Genomic DNA, 12,785 nt, shown 5'->3' with positions numbered 1-12,785 from the left:
TGTGAAGTAGACATCACGGCCTAGTGTGATCAGAAAAAGGCACAACGCTCAGCCTAAGCCTAAGCCTAAGATGGAGGTTGATGAGTTGACCTCCATCTTAGGCTTACTGAGAAAAATGAGAACAAAACATAAAAGTTGCTTCGCCTGTACTACAATTTGCGTAGGACTTTAACCAATCCAAAAGAAAATTGTTTCAAATTGGAGTCAATTGGGTTTAATTAGTTTTCAGCAGAGTCAAGGTCGTTCTCGATTTTTAGTAAATGAGAGTTGCAAATTCATCGTTTTGGACTACCACTCTGCTATCATTTCTACAGTAATGCTCAAAAATGCATGCATATGTGTTATATATTGCAGGGTAGATGCCAAGTTCCTTTATAGTTCGAGCCATTTTTCAAAATCTAAAATTTTTCACGCAAGGTATTCAAAATTTTTTTTATTTTTTATTATTTTTTATTATTTTATAAAAATTTTTTTTACAGAAATTATATCTATTGGATACATATAAATAAAAGTACACATATTCTATTGAATTTAAATATTAAAAACTAATTAAAACACATTTACTTTACTTCCCCTGATAATTCTTTAAAATTTGGTGAACAATTGGTGGCAGCACCTCTCACTAATTCTTTGAGATGCTCGCTAGTTAATGCTGATCGGTGTTTGGATTTCTGGAATTTTAAAGTGGAATAAAATGATTCACACACATTGTCCCGAAGATTGAAATAATTGCACAAGCAGCCTTTTTTAATTCAGCCTTTTTTGATTCTGGTCAAAATTCAGTAATCGACGTCGACTTATAATTTAATTGCAGAGCTTCTTGCATCTCTATTAATGCTAATTCTCCAGGTACTTTTTGGGTCACAATTATATTGTAAATGGAAAAATTATGATCATTTCGCATAGGTTCAGAAAAAATAAAGGGACGTAACAAATTCGTAACAATAGAATAGCACCAAAATGAAAAGGGAACTCGGGGACATTTATCGAGAAACACAAATAATCCTTTTAAGACTCGCATGCGGCTCGCGATCCGCAGTTTGGCCACTCCTGGTATATTATAGGCTGTTACACCAACAACAACAACAACAATGCTCAGACCGCTAGTAGGACACTCCTTGTGTATTTCATACTGTTACACCATCAACAACAACAACTTGATTCTGTACACATCGACTCCATCGATGCGATGCTCGAAGTTGACTTGAGCGAAACTCCAATATGTCTTAATATCTGAAATCTAGCACATAAAAAAATATAAAACTCAAATTCAGACCATTTGCAAAATTTATAAATTATTGGAATTGTGATTGATTAATTTGGGTGATTAATTTTGCGCCTCCTTGTATGATACAGCTATATTTTCTTATAACCCTAAAAGTTGATAGAAAAATCATCCCAAAATGTATTGTATTTTGTTGTAGCAGCATAAACATTCTCCGCAAATGTACGGGGAATTCTGATGAAGGGTCAGTCCTTGGCTGGATGTAAATTTGGGTCATGCCGGCAATGTAGAGCCGACTGTCGTGGCAGCGTATTCCAAAATGTATCAACAATTTTGAATGGACGATGAGTAACGCCTAGTGATAGTTATGGCTAGTTTTTGTTTGAATGGAGTTTACTGCCATAGTAAGTACTCCACAACAGAGCTTTGAGGAGAGCAACTACAACAACATGAAAATATTATATTATTCATATTGCATTAAAGGCGGCTAGTCTATTAAATAAATGCACTCTTATCAAAGAAGCGAAATATAATCGTATATTTATAATGTAAATATGTATAGACATTAGGGTGCCTCACCAAAAATAGTTGCTGGAATTGCAAAATATATTATCTTTCAAGAATGCCGCCAAGATATTGCGCATAAATATTAACCGATTCAGAAATCGACTTAAAAAAATTGAGTTTATAATAAAGACAAAAATAATTTTATTAAATATTTCATTATATATTTTTATTTTGATACTTTCTCCTAAAAATCAGCTCAGATGGCAACAGAGTTTAAGTCTGAAAGGTCTGCATGAGACATTTTATCAATGGAATAAAAATAATGCGATTTTGCGAGACGCTTTCACATCGATCCAACTCATGTGAATTATAATATTTTTAAGAGTTTTTTTGCCAGAAGTCTCAGAATATAATAAATTTTGTAATTCCGAAGGGATAACAGTGGCGATTTTTTTCGGTTTACTTTTTTAAAGTCGACTTAAAAGAAATAAAGTTTTTGATAAAAATACAAATTTTTATTTTAATATTTTTTCCAAAAATTTACATTAGAAGGCAAACGAGTTTAAGTTTAAAAGGTCTCTGCATAAGGCATTTTACCAACGGAATCAAAATAATGCGATTTTTCGACGCTCTTTCAAATCGATCCAGCGCACGCAAATCTTAAAATGGTTTTGAAACATTTTGGTGGAAATTTGAAAATATAATAAAATTTCTAATTCCGAAGGGAAAACCGTAGCGATGTTTTTTTTTGCGCAAAAATATTAAGGTTTATCAGTGTAAAAATCGACTTTAAAAATTGAGGTTTCAGTAAGAAAAAAAGTAATTTTATTTAATATTTCATTATATATTTTTATTTTATTATAATATTTTATTTTCCTACAAATCAGCTTCGATGGCGGAAAAGGTTAAGCTTAAAAGGTCTGCATGAGCTGTTTTATTAACAGAATCGAAATAATGGGATTCTTAGAGGCGCTTTTAGATCGCTCCAACTCACGTAAATCTTAATATTTTTTCCAAATATTTTGCCAGAAGTCTTAAAATATAATAAATTTTGTAATTTAGAAGGGAAAACTGTAGCAACTTTTTTTTTGTATGGAGACTGGTGCACCCTAATGTAGATATATGTGCACATGCATGCATTTATATATTATGATATATAATTTCTCACGCATATATGTATGTATATATGCCGTTAGATCACAGGCTATTCAAATTGAAATTAATTTACTTTTACAAATTGAGTGCAATTAACCGACTGTCAGTTCCATTGTCAAGGGCTGTCACTTCAGCAGAGCAGCATTTCCCACAAATGTATGGGGAATGTGCTATGCTGTTGGTACAACAACAATAATAAATTTGCAGTTAGATGCAAAAAAAAAAAAAATAAGAAGAAAAATTAACTTCCACAAAATTCAATCCGATTGCAACAAAGTCTGCCAGCTATACACAAATAATAAAAATTAATTTTCCTTTATATTCAAATAACTACATGAAATGCATATTTTAGTCGAACACTTGAATATTTCAGCAAATTTGATGCTATTTTTATGTTTTTTTTTTTTTTTTTGTTTTTAACTTGAATTTATAAGCAACACTTAACACAAAGTTGAAAATAAATAGTTTGACTCCACTTTGAAAGTAAAAACATAATTATTTTAGAGTATTAGTCTTTTGTAAGCGTAAGAACCGTGATATTTGAACTCTAGTAATTACAAAAAAAAAATAATAATAATAATAATAGAAACAACCGAAAAAACAAAAATGCATTGAAACTTTTTTGCAAAACGTATAGTCACTAAGTTGTATGAAGCAAATCTTTACTACTAATTGTAAACAAAGTATTTGTACTGTCTTGCGCGTATGTCTTGTATGTAATGCAAAAGCATAGTGAATATAGTAATCGACTAAGTACTGCACATAAATTAGCTGGTAGTTTAGATTAGTGAGCGGTGATTACAAAGAAGAAGAAAAGAAGATATTACGATAGACTTCAGTAAATAAATTTCAGTAAACGTGAAAATAATACGATATTAAGGAAAACTAATATTTATTAAAAAAATAAAAAATAGAATAGCAATGCAATTTATTAATATAAAAAATGCCAATTGAAAATCAACTAAGGCATGAAATTTGCTACATAAATATTTTGGTATTTTTCATTAATGCCAATACATACCCATACATACACACACTACGCCATGCATATACGAGCATGTGTGTATGCGCATAAATATGAATGGAGTAAAGCAAAAAATTGTGTTTGCTATTGGCAAAGAGCTTTATTAGCATGCATTTTTATAACAAAAACAAACAAAAAGTAATAATTACTGAAAAAATTAATTATTTTAGTAGTTGAAAAAGACTTACAATTAACCTACGCTACATGTAACACAAACTACAACAAATAGGGAAAAATAAAAAAATTAATAATGACACTTTAACCAGGTGCATTCGTGGCACCAAAACAAAAAAAAAAAAACAACCATGGTATTTGCTGAATAGAAAGAAGAACATACTTATTTTCATAAAACTGCTATGCAAAAACTTTCCATAACGTGTAAAAAAAGATTTGTTAAAAAAAATGTATTTAAAGGAAAAGAAAGGATTTCTTAAAAATAGAAAGATTTCTTTGTAAGTAAGAATTTCTTAAAAATAGTAAGGATTTCTTAAAAATAATAAGGATTTTTTAAAACAAAAAGCGATTTCGTTAAAAAGTAGGGATTTCTTAAAAAACGAAATTATTTCTTAAAAAACAAGAAATAATTTGTTTAAAAAAATGCTATTTAAAAAATTACGAAATTGTTTGGTATGCCTTTTTCAAACCAGTCAAAACTTTTCTTAAAATATTTTTTTTATTTCCCTATTAAAATCTAAAGGATTAAAAAAAAACGAAATTATTTCCTAAATATCGAAATTATTTTTTAAATATCGAAATTATTTCTTAAAAAAGAGAAAAGATATTGCAAAAGAAAAAATTTTTGTGTAAAAAATTGCAAAATTGTTTGTTATGCATTTTTCAAACCAGTCAACACATTTCTTAAAATATTTTTTTTTTATTTCGCTATTAAAAGCTCCGCATTTTCCATATGCTTATTTAAAAAAAAAATTGTCGTTACAAAATGTGCGCATTTCTTCAATAATTCGAAAATAATGCAGTGCTTTTATATGCGCATGTAAATTTGAATGCCCAATCTTTGATCTGACCATGACTCGGGTTATGCGTTTGCCATTTCATGGTGATACAAAGCGCGATATGCCACGAGAACTCAGCTAAAGTCAGCTATAACGACGCCTATTTTTCGCAGAAAAAAAAGCCAACTTCATAAACTTTTTTAGCAGAATAGTAGCAAATTTCAGCATAGTATATTAACATCTAGAATGGATCCGAAATACCTCAGAAATGAAAATGGGATACACGCGGAAAGCACAATTCTCCAATTTATAAATCCATTTAGAGTTTTGTATTGAGTTTTTTTAAGGCAATTTTACCGCACTGGCATAAAATGAACGAAAGAAATCTTGGTTTCGTGTTTAAATAGGTTTTCTTAAATTCCATAATAGACTAAAAGTCGCCAAATTCCTGCCATATAAGTGCGAATGTATGAACACATTTAAATTGTTTCAAGCTTAACAAATTTTTTTTCTTATAATATTATGTTTTAAAATAATATTGTATGTATAAAATGAGTTCTGGAACTAAAAAGAAAAATTGAAAAAAGTTGAAGAAAAATTATGTGATACATTTTTATGAAGATCAGAGGTCGAAGCGCAGCTCCTTTGCAGTCAAATGAAAAAGTAAAAGTTAAATAAGGTAATAATTTTTTTTAATTCTAATTTGTTAATGATATAAAGTAAAACCAAACAAAATTAAGTGAAATATGATAAAAAATAAGTAAAATAAAATAAACTTTAATAAAATAAAATTAATTGAAAATAAAATGTAAATTAAATAAAGTCAAGTAATCTATAATAACAAATAAAAGAAATATATAATAAATTAAAATAAAATAAATTAAAGTAATAAATAAAAAACTAAATAAAGTCAAATAAAAAATAAAAAAACAAAAACATAATGAAAGAAAATAAAAAATTAGGTAAATAAAATAAATTAAAGTAAAAAATAAAAAAAATTATAATAAAATATAATAAAGTAAACTATAACAAAATTAAATGAAATGAAAAAAAAAATTATAAAATAAAATAATATAAAGTAAAATAAAAGGAGGAAGGCGGAACGCCACTCTGAAGGAATGCGAAAACGGTTCCAGAGTGGGCGACGATTCCAAAAGAGGGGTAATTTTTTAGTCTCTGGACATACCATTGCTGCGAAGGCAGCTTTGATGATGCATTAGGTGGGCAAGGGGATGGACCCACAAAAAAAAGGAAACGAAACAAACTAAAATACATTAAAAAAGAGGTAAAGTAAAATAAAAAATAAAGAAACAAATTAAATAAATATAAGACAAAATAAAAATTTTAAAATATAAAATTAAAAAAAAAATAATAGTAAATAAAATAAATAAAGAAGAGTAAAATATAATAAAAAATCAAATGAAATGGAAAAATGAGTTATAATAAAATAAATTTAATTTAAAAAATAAAGACAAATAAATTAAATTAAAGCAAAAATAAAAAATTTAAATAGGAAAATAAAATAATGTAAAGTAAAATAAAATCAAACAAACAAAAGTTAAATCAAATAAAAATAAATAAAAAATATTATGAATTAATAAATTTAAGTAAAAATTAAAATAAAAAAATTAAATAAATTAAAACATAAATCAATGGCAAGAAATAAGTAATTTCAAATAAGAGTTAAAAAATAATTTCATAATAAAATGAGAAGAAAAAAATGTGGCAAATCCGAATAAAATGAAAAAGTCCAAATTGGGGCTTAATTAGTTTAAGTAAACAAAGTTTACAAAATATAATATGAAATAAACTAAATTAAACAAAATTAAATAAAATCAGTAATGAAAATTTTGTAAAGAAATAAAAATAAAAATAAAATAAAACAAAATAAAAATGAAATAAAACTGAATGAAAGAAAATAAAGTAAATTAAAAATATATGAAAATATAAGAAATCAGAATAAAAAGCTTGAAAAATTAAATAAGATAAATCAAAGTTAAGCAAAAATATGTAAACATAAAGAAAATAAAAAAATCCAAATAGGAAAGCTAAAAATGAAATGCAAATTAAAAAAAAACAATAAAGATGAAATAAGATAAAATAGAAAATATTAATATGTAAACATAAATGAAATCAAAATAAAAGAGCTAAAAATAAAAATAAAATAAAATAAAATAAAAAATAAAACTGGAAAAGTTTTGATTTCTTCAATTTCAATTAAATTCGAATTAAATTAAATCGAATAAAATAAAATCAAAAGGAAGCCAAATAAAATTTAATTAATGTCAATGAACGAAAATAGAAATATGCAAATATAAAAGAAAATAAAAGATAATTATGTAATAAATACAACCTAAAAATAAAAAAAAATGAAATGAAATAAAATATAAACTGAATAAAATCGAATAAAATAAAATAAAAATAAATTAATAAATTAAAATATTAGAGAATATTAAAAAAAAACATCAAATCAAATGAAAAATTTATTAAAAAAAAACAATAAATTAAACTAAAGGAGAATCCGGTACATAAAAAGTAAAAGCAAATTATAAAAACTACCAAAATAAAATAAAGATTAAAGACTTAATTAAAGGCAAAGGCAAAATTTTAACGACTTTTCGGCTAAATTGTTTTGCTTTAACGTCATTTATGAAATCATAGCAGTAAAAATTCAGCAGAATACGAATTATAATTTCATCCAAGTTAAAAGGTAATAATTATTGCAGATACTGCATACAATTGCTTTTAATAAAAAAAAAAAACATTAAATGAAAAATAATAAATGTTGAACAAAAGCACTTCTACGAGTATGTATGTATGCATGCATGTATATGAGCTGTTCGCACAGATAAATAAAAAAATTGATATTTTAGTAATTTGCTATCGGAGAGAAATTTGCTTTCCTTGTAATAAATAAAAAAAAATTAATTAATAAATAAAAAAATAAAGAATTAAATACGCAAAGACTTAAGCTGATAAGGCAGTTGAGCTGCTTGTACAGTTAAAAAGTAAATAAACACAGTTAGGCAGCAGTTTTGTGTATGCCACCAGATAGGCGAAAAATAACTTATCGGAAAACACATGCAAATATACACATACACACACATAAGTCTATGTATATGTGTGTGTGAATGTACTGCAAAGGCAGTCGATTTCCAGATGAAAGCAAGTGGCTGGTGCCAAGCGAAGTTATTAAAAAAAAAAATTTTAGAATTGAAATATAGAAACGGTTAAGAAAAACGGAAAGAAGAAATTTAAAATTATTAAAAAATATAATATGAATAATATGTATAATAAAATATATCTGATTAAAATTAAGAAAGAGAAAAAAAGTTCATTGCAGCCAATCAATGCGTTTATTTCGAAGAGCTGTAGATATAGAATGCATTTTAAAAGGTACTAAAAAATTTGCGAATCGATAGCGTTAAAAACCAAATTGATATCCATTCATACTTACTTACCATACATACAAACATATAAACACATTTTAAATGATGTCGAAGCAAAAAATAATTTGTAATTGAATAAAGTGCCTTAGATGAAAGAAAATTTCAAATCTAATTGAGGAATTATATGCTAGAATTCAAAATAAATACACACTGTAAAATAATTAATGCGGAATTGAATGTATGAGTAGATATGCAGTCGGCCTCATTTATAGAATATCAAAAACAAGAAAACATAATTTAAAATGATTTATAAACATAAAAAGCTAAAAGCGTAAATTTTTAAAATTTTTAAAATATGTACAGAAAATTATTTGTTAGGTGGATTTTGTTATTTTAGTTAATTTTTTTACGCAAGCATTTTGTATGCTCACGTGAAGTGATTTGATGAATAATTAAACCTCTAATACAGGAGGATGGCGCAAAGCGTACATTTAAAAGTGGATTATTGTAACTGTGTAACTTTTTTTGAATAGTGCTTTGTTTTGTTAATATTTTTAAAAGGAAGAGGAGAATAATTTGAACCATTTGGGATGGAAAATAAAAAAATTAATTTGAATAAAATGAAACGAGATAAAACAAATAAATTGAATTGAAATAATGTGAAACAAAAAAAAAATATAATAAAACAAAAATAAATACCTTTTTGTTTTATAAGTTAAAAAATAAAATAAAATAAAAATCAAGTGAATAAAAAGAAAAAATTAAAAATATAAAAAATAAAATAAATAGGAATAAAACAAGGGAAACAATAAAAATCAAATGAAAAAATTAAACAAATAATAGGAAAAAAATTAAAAATTTCAATTAAAAAATTAAATAATGGATAAATGGAACAAGACAAAGTGAAAGCATAAAAATGAAATGGGGAAAAAATAAATAATGAGAAAAAATTAAAAAAAAAGAAAAATTTTAATAAACCAAAAAAATAAAGTGAAACGACACAAAGTTGACAAAATAAATAAAATGAAAAAATAAATAAATAAGTATTAAGAAAAAATAAAATAATTAAAACTTTAAATAATTAAAAAAAAAAAATTTAATAAATAAAAAAATTAAAAAAATTGGAACAAAACAAAGTGAGAAAAAAAGTAATAAGAAAAAAAGTTTAATAAGTTAAATAATAAAATATAGGGGGCAAAACCAAGTAAACAAGTAAAAATCAAATGCAAAACAAAAATAATAGTAACAAAAAATTAAAAAAACAACTTTAATAAATTAAAACATATAATAAAGTAGAGCAAAACAAAGTGACATAAATAATAGGAAAATATAACAACTAAATAAATTTAATAAAATAAATAAATTGGAACAAAACAAAGTGAAAAAAGTCAAATAAATAAATAATTAGAAAAAGTAATAAATAAATAAATTTAATAAAATAAATAAATTGGAACAAAGCAAAGTGAAAAATTAAGATCAAATGAAGAAAAAATCAAATCTACAAAAGGATGAATAATAGGAAAAGAAAAAGAATTTCTTTTATAATAATAAAATAAAAAATTAAATTAAGTGGAACAAAAAAAGCGATAAACTAAAAATTAAATGTAACAAAAAAAATGATAAAAAAGAAAAATTTTAATAAATCAAAAAATAAAATGCAGTGAAACAAAACCAAGGAAAAAAAATTAATTTCAAATGCAAAAAAAAATATAATAAAAAAAAATTAAGAAAAAAAAGTTAATAAATTGATAAATAAAATAAATTGGAGTAAAACAAAATAAAAAATAAAAATCAAATAAAAAAATATATAAGAAGAAAATAAAGAAAAAATAAATAAGAAAAGACTAATAAATTAAAAAAACAAAATAAATAAATTGGAGCAAAGCAAAGTGAAAAATGACCAAAACCAAATGAAAAAGTAAAAGTCGAATTCAAAAAACGAGAAGTAATAAGAAACCAAATTTGTTTCTAATAAATTAAAAAGTAAAATAAAGCGGAACAAAACTAAGTGAAAAAAATCAAATTAAAAACGAAATAAATAAAAAGCAAAAATAATGAACCAGAATTTTTTTGGCGGAAAAGAAGCCTCTAATTCTTTTTTAGCTTCAGTTAAAATTAAAAAACAAAAATAATGAATCAAATGTTTTTTTTTTTTGGCGAAAGCCGCTAATTATTTTTTATCTTTAGCTAAAATTAAAGAACAAAAATAATGAATCAGAATTATTTTTTTGGGAAGATAAGCCTCTAATTCTTTTTTAGCTTCAGTTAAAATTAAAAAAACGAAAATAATGAATCTAATTTTTTTCAGCTTCAGTTAAAATTTACTAAAAAATTTAACAAAAAGTCTTTTATGCATAAAATCAGAAGTCATTCAAAACGAAAAAAAGATGAATGGGTTGTTTTGTTTTTTTTTTTTGTTTTGCGGAAGAGAAAACAAATTTTTGCTAGTAAGAAGCCTTTAATTCTTTTTTAGCCTGCTGTGTGTTTTTATCTGAACGCTTTAATTCTAAAGAAAAATTCGATTTGAAAATATTTAAACCTTACTGTCAATGCTACGTTACTTAGGGGTCCTAAAATATACATAAAAAAAGGTTTAACCCATGCGAATAAGAATATAACGATTTTTATTCTCGACACAGATTCGACAAAGCTCAACAGTAGTAGTTAAAATACATGTAAATACATGAAGGTGCAGTTTCCGGCTCGTTCAGCTAAGAGAACTTGTATAGAGAATTTGACCACCCAAAATTAAATGATTCTAAACTCATTCTAATTATTTCTAATTAATTTCTGGGTCGTTAAATTTCCTATCCGTGAGTTCTGTTAGCGGAACAGGCCGTCAAATGCACCTGCTTGTATTTATATGGTTTTTGGCAACTACGGTTGAGCTTTGTCGAATCGGTATCGCGAATAAAAATGGCACCTTCGTATGTTCTTTGTAACGGTAGTTTTCAGCATTAACGATAAGAAGCTGCAGTTGCTGGCCCATTCCGTTAACAAATTGGTCTAGGAAATTTCAACACACGCACATTTATTGCTTCCCAATTGATTCTTTTTGAGTGGTGAAATCTCCTAGTCGAGTTTTGTTTGTGGAACGCAGCAAACTGACAGCCAAGGATGATAATGAAGTATTTTCATATGGCTGGCATCTCCTTTTCTTTACAACTCGCGAACGAAATTCACGACGCTAAAGAAATAGAGAAATAAACGAGCTATATTGGAATAAAAATAAAAATATTAAAAAATGCTGTAAATACTTTTTAAATACATATAAATGTATCTTCGAAATTCCGAGAAAAATATGCATTTGAATTCCTTAACTTTTGCGCATCAAATCACTCACTGCAACTACGAAATGTCTTTGATATTTTCATACTTATTTTTATTTAAAAATTCAATGAATTACTTCCATAGGACTTTTATTGTAATGTATTTTTTGCGCCATTTTAACTTTTTAAATTTAATATGCGAGTATTTTAATAATTCTACTTTTTGTGGCACTCTCAAATGCGTTGTGTATTTTTAAGTAAATATTATTACGCTTAAGTCAGGAATTGCAAGAGTAGAAATAGTTTCCTAGAATTTCAAACAGAATAAATACAAAATAAAAAACTGCATGTAAAGTATTGTTTTACTAAAACTTGTATGAATACAAACTAAAAAAATGTAAGCACTAAATAAAATATTTAAGTTTATTTCAACACTTCAAAGCAAAGAAAAAAAACAGGAAAAAATACTTTCCTCATTACCAAGTTAGTTTTCCAGATGTTCCATTAAATTGTAATTATGCATACGAATTATATTTATGTAGAACTACTGTTTACCTTTTTGCTTCCATTTATAATTGTAAGTAGTTTCATTAACAGCCAATTAATTATATGCTTTTGAGTTCACTACAAACTAAATATGTAACTATTAGCTTAGTTTTTGCCAATTTAGTTCTTAATTTTTAGTTAGTTCTATTTACAAGAAAACAAAAAAAAAACAAAAAAAAAAACAAAGAAAAAACTTCAAACGTATGCTGTATGAATTGACTAATGAATTATAGCATTTGAGCGAAATACTTATAGACAAACTCAATTTAAAAATAAATTTAGTAATTTAGCAATTAAATGCAATTGACTTAAAAATCATTAATATTAAACAAATAAATAAATACACAAATGGAGGTAAACAATAAAACAAAAATGAAATGCGTTTTACTTTATAGTGGTTGCTTGTAATCTGTGTCACTCTGTGCCGTCATACTTTTCCATCTACATAAACCAAACAAATGCAGCCTTTTGTGAGGCATACATTAAGGCGTAACTATTTCCGTTGCGCAATTTGTCGGTCGTCCTACTCATGTGTTATGGGCGCCTGGTGGCATTTCGTTATTTTGCTGCTGCACTTTAGTCAGTCGGGTAATAAAAAAAAAAAAAAAAAAAAAGGGATTTAACGAACAAGCGACTGTGTTTACTCAATTATTGAAAGTGAAAATTTGAAATTTTTTTTGTGACTGACCAACGTCAAATTTCCCGTAGCTTCATTCT

This window comes from Anastrepha obliqua, chromosome 5, assembly GCF_027943255.1.
Source record: "Anastrepha obliqua isolate idAnaObli1 chromosome 5, idAnaObli1_1.0, whole genome shotgun sequence".
Classification (NCBI taxonomy): domain Eukaryota; kingdom Metazoa; phylum Arthropoda; class Insecta; order Diptera; family Tephritidae; genus Anastrepha; species Anastrepha obliqua.
Note: the sequence above shows the minus strand (reverse complement) of the source record.